Raw genomic sequence first — 7,337 nt, forward strand, 5'->3', positions numbered from 1 at the left:
GAAGGAAATGGCACCGACTACTCGACACACCGTGAATATGAATGAAGTGGAATTCCGTACTTTTCTAGATTCAAACATAGCCACAGTACAGGCTGCGCTACATACCAACAATAACCTTGGATCTGGCAGTACAGGAAATTGTGTAGGATGCACCTACAAAGAATTCACTGCCTGCAAACCTTTAGAATTTGATGGAACCGAAGGACCGATCGGATTGAAACGGTGGACCGAGAAGGTCGAATCGGTGTTTGCCATAAGTAAGTGTACTGAAGAGGACAAAGTGAAGTACGCTACGCATACCTTCACAGGTTCTGCGTTAACATGGTGGAATACCTATCTAGAGCAAGTGGGACAAGATGATGCGTACGCACTACCGTGGTCAGCATTCAAGCACTTGATGAACGAGAAGTACCGTCCCAGAACCGAGGTCAATAAGCTCAAGACAGAACTTAGAGGGTTACGAACCCAAGGATTTGATATTACCACGTACGAAAGACGATTCACAGAATTGTGCCTATTGTGTCCGGGAGCATTCGAAGATGAGGAAGAGAAGATCGACGCGTTTGTGAAAGGATTACCGGAAAGAATCCAAGAAGATATAAGTTCACACGAGCCCGCCTCCATACAACAGGCATGTAGAATGGCTCACAAACTAGTGAACCAGATTGAAGAAAGAATTAAAGAACAGACTGCTGAAGAGGCCAATGTGAAGCAAGTCAAAAGAAAGTGGGAGGAAAATGGTGATAAGAATCACCAATACAACAACAGCAATTACAACAATAATCGCAACAATTATCCCAACAATCGCAACATCAATCGCAACTACAACAAACGGCCCAACAACAACAACAACAACAACAACAACAACAACAACAACAACAACAGCAACTACAACAATCTTCCCAACAATAATAATAACTGCAACAACAACAACAACAACAATCAGAAGCAGCTATGCCAAAGGTGTGAAAAGTATCACTCGGGGTTCTGCACCAAATTTTGCAACAAGTGTAAAAGAAATGGTCATAGCGCGGCGAAGTGTGAGGTCTACGGACCAGGGGTTAATAGAACGAAAGGAACAAATGGTGTCGGAACGAGTAATGGCAGAGCAAGTAGTGTCGGAGCAAGTTATGCCAATGTAGTTTGTTATAAATGTGGAAAACCGGGCCACATTATTAGAAATTGCCCGAACCAGGAGAACACGAATGGACAAGGCCGCGGAAGAGTTTTCAATATTAATGCGGCAGAGGCACAGGAAGACCCGGAGCTTGTTACGGGTACGTTTCTTATTGACAATAAATCTGCTTTCGTTTTATTTGATTCGGGTGCGGATAGAAGCTATATGAGTAGAGATTTTTGTGCTAAATTAAGTTGTCCATTGACGCCTTTGGATAGTAAATTTTTACTTGAATTAACAAATGGTAAATTAATTTCAGCAGATAATATATGTCGGAATCGAGAAATTAAACTGGTTAGCGAAACATTTAAGATTGATTTGATACCAGTAGAGTTAGGGAGTTTTGATGTGATAATCGGTATGGACTGGTTGAAAGAAGTGAAAGCAAAGATCGTTTGTTACAAAAATGCAATTCGCATTATACGAGAAAAAGGAAAACCCTTAATGGTGTACGGAGAAAAGGGCAACACGAAGCTACATCTTATTAGTAATTTGAAGGCACAAAAACTAATAAGAAAAGGTTGCTATGCTGTTCTAACACACGTCGAGAAAGTACAAACTGAAGAAAAGAGCATCAATGATGTTCCCATTGCAAAAGAATTTCCCGATGTATTTCTGAAAGAATTACCGGGATTACCCCCACATCGATCCGTTGAATTTCAAATAGATCTTGTACCAGGAGCTGCACCAATAGCTCGTGCTCCTTACAGACTCGCACCCAGCGAGATGAAAGAACTGCAAAGCCAATTACAAGAACTTTTAGAGCGTGGTTTCATTCGACCAAGCACATCACCGTGGGGAGCTCCTGTTTTGTTTGTCAAGAAGAAAGATGGTACATTCAGGTTGTGTATCGACTACCGAGAGTTGAACAAACTTACCATCAAGAACCGCTACCTACTACCGAGAATCGACGACTTATTTGATCAACTACAAGGCTCGTCTGTTTATTCAAAGATTGACTTACGTTCCGGGTATCATCAAATGCGGGTGAAAGAAGATGATATTCCAAAGACTGCTTTCAGAACACGTTACGGTCATTACGAGTTTATGGTCATGCCGTTTGGTTTAACTAATGCACCAGCTGTGTTCATGGACCTTATGAACCGAGTGTGTGGGCCATATCTTGACAAGTTTGTCATTGTTTTCATCGATGACATACTTATTTACTCAAAGAATGATCAAGAGCACGAAGAACATTTGAGAAAAGTGCTAGAAGTATTGAGGAAAGAAAAACTGTACGCTAAGTTTTCAAAGTGTGCATTTTGGTTGGAAGAAGTTCAATTCCTCGGTCACATAGTGAACAAAGAAGGTATCCAGGTGGACCCGGCAAAGGTCGAAACCGTTGAAAAGTGGGAAACCCCGAAAACTCCGAAACACATACGCCAGTTTTTAGGACTAGCTGGTTACTACAGAAGGTTCATCCAAGACTTTTCCAGAATAGCAAAACCCTTGACTGCATTAACGCATAAAGGGAAGAAATTTGAATGGAAGGATGAACAAGAGAAAGCATTTCAGTTATTGAAGAAAAAGCTAACTACGGCACCTATATTGTCATTGCCTGAAGGGAATGATGATTTTGTGATTTATTGTGACGCATCAAAGCAAGGTCTCGGTTGTGTATTAATGCAACGAACGAAGGTGATTGCTTATGCGTATAGACAATTGAAGATTCACGAGCAAAATTATACGACGCATGATTTGGAATTAGGCGCGGTTGTTTTTGCATTAAAGACTTGGAGGCACTACTTATATGGGGTCAAAAGTATTATATATACCGACCATAAAAGTCTTCAACACATATTTAATCAGAAACAACTGAATATGAGGCAGCGTAGGTGGATTGAATTGTTGAATGATTACGACTTTGAAATTCGTTACCACCCGGAGAAGGCAAATGTGGTAGCCGATGCCTTGAGCAGGAAAGACAGAGAACCCATTCGAGTAAAATCTATGAATATAATGATTCATAATAACCTTACTACTCAAATAAAGGAGGCGCAACAAGGAGTTTTAAAAGAGGGAAATTTAAAGGATGAAATACCCAAAGGATCGGAGAAGCATCTTAATATTCGGGAAGACGGAACCCGGTATAGGGCTGAAAGGATTTGGGTACCAAAATTTGGAGATATGAGGGAAATGGTACTTAGAGAAGCTCATAAAACCAGATACTCAATACATCCTGGAACGGGGAAGATGTACAAGGATCTCAAGAAACATTTTTGGTGGCCGGGTATGAAAGCCGATGTTGCTAAATACGTAGGAGAATGTTTGACGTGTTCTAAGGTCAAAGCTGAGCATCAAAAACCATCAGGTCTACTTCAACAACCCGAAATCCCGGAATGGAAATGGGAAAACATTACCATGGATTTCATCACTAAATTGCCAAGGACTGCAAGTGGTTTTGATACTATTTGGGTAATAGTTGATCGTCTCACCAAATCAGCACACTTCCTGCCAATAAGAGAAGATGACAAGATGGAGAAGTTAGCACGACTGTATTTGAAGGAAGTCGTCTCCAGACATGGAATACCAATCTCTATTATCTCTGATAGGGATGGCAGATTTATTTCAAGATTCTGGCAGACATTACAACAAGCATTAGGAACTCGTCTAGACATGAGTACTGCCTATCATCCACAAACTGATGGGCAGAGCGAAAGGACGATACAAACGCTTGAAGACATGCTACGAGCATGTGTTATTGATTTCGGAAACAGTTGGGATCGACATCTACCGTTAGCAGAATTTTCCTACAACAACAGCTACCATTCAAGCATTGAGATGGCGCCGTTTGAAGCACTTTATGGTAGAAAGTGCAGGTCTCCGATTTGTTGGAGTGAAGTGGGGGATAGACAGATTACGGGTCCGGAGATTATACAAGAAACTACCGAGAAGATCATCCAAATTCAACAACGGTTGAAAACCGCCCAAAGTCGACAAAAGAGCTACGCTGACATTAAAAGAAAAGATATAGAATTTGAATTTGGAGAGATGGTCATGCTTAAAGTTGCACCTTGGAAAGGCGTTGTTCGATTTGGTAAACGAGGGAAATTAAATCCAAGGTATATTGGACCATTCAAGATTATTGATCGTGTCGGACCAGTAGCTTACCGACTTGAGTTACCTCAACAACTCACGGCTGTACATAACACTTTCCACGTCTCGAATTTAAAGAAATGTTTTGCTAAAGAAGATCTCACTATTCCGTTAGATGAAATCCAAATCAACGAAAAACTCCAATTCATCGAAGAACCCGTCGAAATAATGGATCGTGAGGTTAAAAGACTTAAGCAAAACAAGATACCAATTGTTAAGGTTTGATGGAATGCTCGTAGAGGACCCGAGTTCACCTGGGAGCGTGAAGATCAGATGAAGAAGAAATACCTACATCTATTTCTAGAAGATTCGTCAACACCTTCAACAGCTTAAAATTTCGGGACGAAATTTATTTAACGGGTAGGTACTGTAGTGACCCGAACTTTTCCATGTTTATATATATTAATTGAGATTGATATTTACATGATTAAATGTTTCCAACATGTTAAGCAATTAAACTTGTTAAGACTTGATTAATTGAAATATGTTTCATATAGACAATTGACCACCCAAGTTGACATGCGATTCACGAACGTTAAAACTTGTAAAAATGACATGACGATATATATATGGATATACATATGGTTAACATGAGATTATGATAAGTAAGTATCTCCATAAGTATATTAACAATGAGTTATATACATATAAACAAGACTACTAACTTAAGGATTTCGAAACGAGACATATATGTAACGATTATCGTTGTAACGACATTTAAATGTATATATATCATATTAAGATATATTAATATATCATAATATCATGATAATATAATAATTTAACATCTCATTAGATATAATAAACAATGGGTTAACAACATTAATTGAGATCGTTAACTTAAAGGTTTCAAAACAACACTTACATGTAACGACTAACGATGACTTAACGACTCAGTTAAAATGTATATACATGTAGTGTATTTAGATGTATTAAAATACTTTTGGAAGACTTCAAGACATATATCAAAACACTCATACTTAACGAAAATGGTTACAGTTACTTTCCCATTCTTTTCTTTCATCAAGAATTCTAGTCGTATTCTTACCCGTATTATACACAGCTTCAAAACGTACTTACTATGGGTATATACCAATAGGAACTAGCATGGGATTCCAATCTTGATTATGTCATGTATGACTAATCAATTTTAACTTCTACCATGAGCTAGTCAACTAACTAGAACTCCTTTTAACCCCACTCACCACTCACCAATTATCACTCATCATTCACTCCATTTCACTTCCAATTCTCTTTCTAATTCTCTCTCAACACACCCACACTATTATGAACGTATTTTTCCAGTAGTTAATCATCATCTTCATCAAAAATCACTTCAAGAATCAAGCTATAATCATCATAGGAAGAACACTTCAAGAACACTTCAAAAATCCCTTCAAGTTTACTAATTTACTTCCAAGCTTTCTAATCCATTCCAAGTAATCATCTAAGATCAAGAAACCTTTGTTATATACAGTAGGTTATCTTTCTTATTCAAGGTAATATTCATATTCAAACTTTGATTCAATTTCTATAACTATAAACTATCTTAATTCGAGTAAAAATCTTACTTGAACTTGTTTTTGTGTCATGATCCTACTTCAAGAACTTTCAAGCCATCCAAGATCCTTTGAAGCTAGATCATTTCTTGTCACTTTCAGTAGTTTTACCTACTAAACTTGAGGTAGTAATGATGTTCATAACATCATTCGATTCATACCTATAAAGCTATCTTATTCGAAGGTTTAAACTTGTAATCACTAGAACATAGTTTAGTTAATTCTAAACTTGTTCGCAAACAAAAGTTAATCCTTCTAAATTGACTTTTAAAATCAATTAAACACATGTTCTATATCTATATGATATGCTAACTTAATGATTTAAAACCTGGAAACACGAAAAACACCGTAAAACCGGATTTACGCCGTCGTAGTAACACCGCGGGCTGTTTTGGGTTAGTTAATTAAAAACTATGATAAACTTTGATTTAAAAGTTGTTATTCTGAGAAAATGATTTTTATTATGAACATGAAACTATATCCAAAAATTATGGTTAAACTCAAAGTGGAAGTATGTTTTCTAAAATGGTCATCTAGACGTCGTTCTTTCGACTGAAATGACTACCTTTACAAAAACGACTTGTAACTTATTTTTCCGACTATAAACCTATACTCTTTCTGTTTAGATTAATAAAATAGAGTTCAATATGAAACCATAGCAATTTGATTCACTCAAAACGGATTTAAAATGAAGAAGTTATGGGTAAAACAAGATTGGATAATTTTTCTCATTTTAGCTACGTGAAAATTGGTAACAAATCTATTCCAACCATAACTTAATCAACTTGTATTGTATATTATGTAATCTTGAGATACCATAGACACGTATACAATGTTTCGACCTATCATGTCGACACCTCTATATATATTTCGGAACAACCATAGACACTCTATATGTGAATGTTGGAGTTAGCTATACAGGGTTGAGGTTGATTCTAAAATATATATAGTTTGAGTTGTGATCAATACCGAGATACGTATACACTGGGTCGTGGATTGATTCAAGATAATATTTATCGATTTATTTCTGTACATCTAACTGTGGACAACTAGTTGTAGGTTACTAATGAGGACAGCTGACTTAATAAACTTAAAACATCAAAATATATTAAAAGTGTTGTAAATATATTTTGAACATACTTTAATATATATGTATATATTGTTATAGGTTCGTGAATCAACAGTGGCCAAGTCTTACTTCTCGACGAAGTAAAAATCTGTGAAAGTGAGTTATAGTCCCACTTTTAAAATCTAATATTTTTGGGATGAGAATACATGCAGGTTTTATAAATGATTTACAAAATAGACACAAGTACGTGAAACTACATTCTATGGTTGAATTATCGAAATCGAATATGCCCCTTTTTATTAAGTCTGGTAATCTAAGAATTAGGGAACAGACACCCTAATTGACGCGAATCCTAAAGATAGATCTATCGGGCCCAACAAGCCCCATCCAAAGTACCGGATGCTTTAGTACTTCGAAATTTATATCATATCCGAAG

Source organism: Rutidosis leptorrhynchoides, chromosome 1 (genome assembly GCF_046630445.1).
Source record: "Rutidosis leptorrhynchoides isolate AG116_Rl617_1_P2 chromosome 1, CSIRO_AGI_Rlap_v1, whole genome shotgun sequence".
Taxonomy (NCBI): Eukaryota; Viridiplantae; Streptophyta; class Magnoliopsida; order Asterales; family Asteraceae; genus Rutidosis; species Rutidosis leptorrhynchoides.